Genomic DNA, 4,621 nt, shown 5'->3' on the forward strand with positions numbered 1-4,621 from the left:
TGAAACAGACAAGCTGATTGGCACTTGCGCAAGAGGTGCTCTATTTACTTCAAATTGGAGCGCACGGTCCTGGCGAATTGAAATGAACCTAGAAGGTTTTCTCAACCATGGTCAGGCCCATAGGGAGAAATTTCGTATCTCTCTTTCTCTGAAAATGGGCAGATTCCTCTGTAAGTGTAACAGGTGATGGAAGCTCCCGGGATGGAAACAGGAAAAGCGGGCCGAGAGAAGGCCCCCGTGGCTTTTGTGGGCGAGGCTCAAGTTAGCGCCAGGCACTAAGCTCTGGGGTAAAGCGCAGCAGGCTACTCTTCCAGATGCTAAGGCTGTTCTGGAATTCTAGGATAACCGGTTCTAACACAGGACATAAGCGCCCCTGTCTTTAAGATAAAGGCCTTCTCTAATTCAAGCTAAGCTCATAAAGACTTTCCCCAGGGTAAAGTCATTTCATTAGGAAAGTGAGCCAGCTGGCTCGGTCTGAGTTATCCCAGGTACACTTCGCTGCTTTGGAAGAGTCCCTCATAGAGACCACTTAGGGGGATTCCTTTATTCATGTAAAAACTGAAAAGTACCTTTCTTTAGAGAGAGGTCCAGGTCCAATGCCTTCTCAGTATTTGCATTCATCAGCGCAGGAAGGGATGGGCTCCTTCTTGCAGCTGCGGTGCTTGGCTCGGTGTCGTTGGAGGTGGTTGGAGCGGGTAAAGGCCTGGCCGCAGTCCCCACACTGATAAGGCCACTCGCCGCCGTTGTGCACGCGAATGTACGGGGCCAGCTCCGAGGCAATGTGGAAGGCCCGGCCACACTCGGCGCAGAGGAAGCCCTTCTGCCCAGAGTGGATCTGCTGGTGCCGCTTCAGGGTGGAGGAGCGCGCAAAGGCCTGACCACACTGTGCGCAGGGAAAGGGCCTCTTGCCCGTGTGGATGCGCGGGTGGCGCGCGAGGGCTGCTCGAAGGCCACGCCGCAGTCGGCGCACTTGAAGGGCCGCTGGCCCGGGTGCAGCGTCTGGTGCTCCATCAGGTTGGAGGATTTGGTGAAGCACTTGCCGTCGGTGGGGCAGGGGCAGGGCCGCTCGCCCGAGTGCACGCGCTGGTGCTCCATCATCCGGCTGGCCACGGCGACCTCCCGGTCGCGGGCGGGGCAGCAGAAAGGCTTCTCGACCAGGGGCGTGCGCTGGTGGCACAGGAGCGAGAGCGGCTTGTTGAAGGTCAGGCCGCCCTCGGCACAAGGCAAGGGCTTGTTGCTGTGCATATTGCGCTGGTGTTTGCGCGGGTCAGAGGAGCGCACGAAGGCCTTCCCGAAGTCCGGGCACGGGTAGGGTTTCTCGCCCGTGTGCGTGCGGATGTGCTTGCGGTGGTCCGAGGACCAGGTGCAGGCCTTGTCGCAGAAGGGGCACTGGTAGGGCCGCTCGCCCGTGTGCAGGAGCTGGTGCTGCTGGAGCGTGCCCCGGTGGGAGTAAGTCTTCTCGCACAGCTTGCCCGCATAAGGCCTGGTGCCGGGCGTCTGTGTGGGGCCCAGTGGATGGCTGGGCTTTTGGAAGGCCCCGCCGGGCAGGCAGTTATAGGGACGCGCCTTGTTCTGCCGGCCCTCCCCCGCACCCGCCAGGTTCAAGTCCTTAAACCCCTTCTGCACTTTGGCCAGCGCCGCTGCGGCCAAGCTGGCCGATCCCTTGGCTGATGCTTGTGTCCTCTGTGTGGAAAGGTCCCAGTTGCCCCCCACCTTGGGGACACACGCCAGAGAGGAGCTGTCTGGGGACGTGTCTACACCTTCCTGCGTACAGAAATACCTTCCAGAACCAGGGAAATTGGATGGGACACCCAAGGCAGCGTCTAGGTTTGCTCTGAAGTCTCCATCGTGGCCAGGAGGTAATGAGTCCCTAGGAGGCTGCGTCCTATGAAACCACTTGTAGGAGATGTCCCCGGAGAGGGCACTGGGAGTCGTGCTTGCTCCAGGGGAGTCCTGGGTTGGGGTGCTTTTGAATCTTATCTTTCTCAGCTGGCCTTCTTCCCCATGTCCCTGGCACTAGAGGAGTCAGAGAATTTCCCTTCCCTCGTGCTGAGTGTCTGCTGCCATGACAAGTCAGGATGGTCCTGAGAGCCACCCCTTTGGCTCCTCTCTTTCCACCATCCTCATGTTCACTCTCCAAGTTCATGCTCAGCATCCAGGGCTCTTGAGCCTTCTGGGTCAAGCGGCAGAGCGGAGACAGCTGGCTCCACCTGTCCTGGGGGTCCACCTGTGCCGTTACGTTCAGGCCCTTCTAGCCCTGCTCCTCCAAGACAGACCTTGGCCTGACTCAGGATACCTGAAAAAAGAAAATCACACAGAATGGACTTAGTCACCTTCATGGCCACAGACACCGAGTTTCTCACTACATTCTAGGTCCGGCTGGAATCTGTCAGCCACAGCATTGTGCCTCAGAGGCAAAGGAAGGGCTGGGCCCTGCTGAAAGCCCCATAGTCACCCTTAATCCTTTGGAGGTCCCACTTGCTGGAAGCCCCAGGAGACAGTGCTGTCAGGATGGCAAGCATGAGGCACTTGCTGAATGCCAGCTGTGCCCCGCCCTGCCAGGGGGCTCAGACGTCACCTGCTAGCCAGGTGTATTCTCCATGAGGACAGGGAAGCCAAGATGAGAGGCAGGAAGCACAATCAGGTCCTCCTGGGATCTCTTAAGCTGTCGGCCAAGCCGGGAAGCTGAAAACCAGGCTTGGCTCTTGCCATTCCTGCCAGGAGTGCAAGCCTGCCATCTTCTGATGGTGGCAGGTTGAACTGCTTCCTGGGCACTGGGCTGTATGGGCCACCTCTTGCAAAGACAAGGATCAGCTCCTGGGAGAATGAGGATGAGTCAGGCAGATACCAGGATAGTCCCAAGAAGATACCCAACCACCCCTCACTGCTTAGGTAGGGTTTCTCAGGCCTTGGCAGCGAAGAACCCCTGGCTCCTGGGCAGGGTAATCGCATACTCCCTGGGGACAAGGAGTGCCTATCAGAAGCCTGAACTACATTTTGCTTCATCTTAAACATTCACAAGAATATATAGTCTGTGTCATGGTTGCGTTAACATAAACCTAGTGCTTTAAGTTGCCTTCAGTTGAAATGTTTAACTTTCCCAGGGGTGCTCTAGTTACCCCAGGGCCTCCTGTATTCCTGGCACACCCCCAATGCTCCCAGGGCGCACATACCCTGACTCAAAAGTATGGACTTAGGGTTTTGACAGCAGGCCTGAGACAAGGGAGGCTTGGAGTTGTAGGCTCGGATTTTACTTTCGCTTGAAGATGCAGAGAAAGCCTGCCCGGCTGGTTCATAAGAATTGTTTGTGTGAGTTTTGCAGGAGCTGCAGGAGTGAGAGGCAGGCTAGGGAGGGTCTCTGTGGAGGTGGGGCGGGGGGAGAGGAGGTGGGGAAGGGGTCGTTTCTGACCAGTTGCTTTGGTCTGGAGGAAACCTTCTGAGAACCCCAGAGGGCAATAGTACTAGCAGTTCCATTTTTGGGGCAGACATTACGAAGCGGGCAATGTGGCAAGCACTTCCCAAGTATGCCTTCCTTTATTCCCCCCAGCAGCCTTGAAGACAGCTTCTAATACTATTATAGTCTTCTGTCCATTTTACAGACCAGAAAACTTAGGCATATAGAGGTTACTCACCTGCCCAAGGCCACACAGCTCATAGACAGCAGCCCTGGGTTTCAGACTTCAAGGAGCTGACCTAGCATCCCAATGTGGCCTGTACATAGAGGCCTGCCCAAGAGCAGCCTTGGCATCCTGGGGAGGGGTGAGGAGCCGCTGCTTTCTGAGGCCTCAAAGCCTCTCGTGTTTTCTGGACCAAGGACCCTTGGCGACAGGGCATCACGGCTGGGTGCCTCCCTGCTCCCGTTAACCCAGATTGCCCTCCGCAGGAGACGGAGGCCAGGCCACCTGCTGCAGAGCCCGCTGCCTGGGGTGGTCAGGAGGCTGAGTCACAGTGTGTTTACTTTCCGAAAGCCGCGTCTCTGCTCCTCCACCCACCTTCCACTCCGAGGGATGAGAGGATTGGTCTCTTCACTTGGTGCAGCTCCAGTGCGCGCCCCTTAAGGGGGGAGGTGTTCCATCTTCCCGCAGCAGGATGGACTTGGTCATTCCACAGATACTGACTGAACTGTCAAAATCCTGTGTCTGTGGGACAGCAAAATCTCTGAGCCCGGTTCTCTTCACCTGCTGAATGGAGATACTGTGCCTACGGTGTCGCCTGTGGGACGCCCCTGCACGTAGCTGCCATCCAACGACTGGTGCACTGTTAATTGTGCTCCCAGCTCCTCTGCACAGCAGGGGGACTTCTGGGCACAACCAGATGGACTGTCACCGCTGTTTGGTGGTGGCGGTTCATATAGTAAGGTCATGTCCTGTTAGATTAGCCCCCGTCCCAACAAGCTGTCCTTCCCCCAGCTCCTGCCTGATCATCAGCCTGTGTGTGTGTGTGTGTGTGTGTGTATGTGTGTGTGTATGTGTATGTGTGCATGCTCGCGCACAAGGGGCAGCAATCGGAAGGAGTCCTCACTCTCTCCCTGGATGCAGAAGCTGTAGATAAAGGGAGGACACAATGCAGTGGTGACAGGTCTTCAGCCTCTCATGTCCCTTGGTGCCCTGAAGCCCAGGGT

General features: G+C 56.9%; 1 pseudogene; it reads right to left on the reverse strand.

Annotated features, from left to right (window-relative positions):
• Window positions 1-471: 471 nt before the first annotated feature.
• On the reverse strand, window positions 472-4,363 carry ZNF648 (zinc finger protein 648; annotated as a pseudogene).
• Between the last annotated feature and the right edge of the window lie 258 nt (window positions 4,364-4,621).

Source organism: Sus scrofa, chromosome 9, assembly GCF_054392235.1.
Source record: "Sus scrofa isolate SSC_HxYL_T2T_F1_AM1 chromosome 9, Sscrofa_HxYL_maternal_Yorkshire_Landrace_v2.0, whole genome shotgun sequence".
Taxonomy (NCBI): domain Eukaryota; kingdom Metazoa; phylum Chordata; class Mammalia; order Artiodactyla; family Suidae; genus Sus; species Sus scrofa.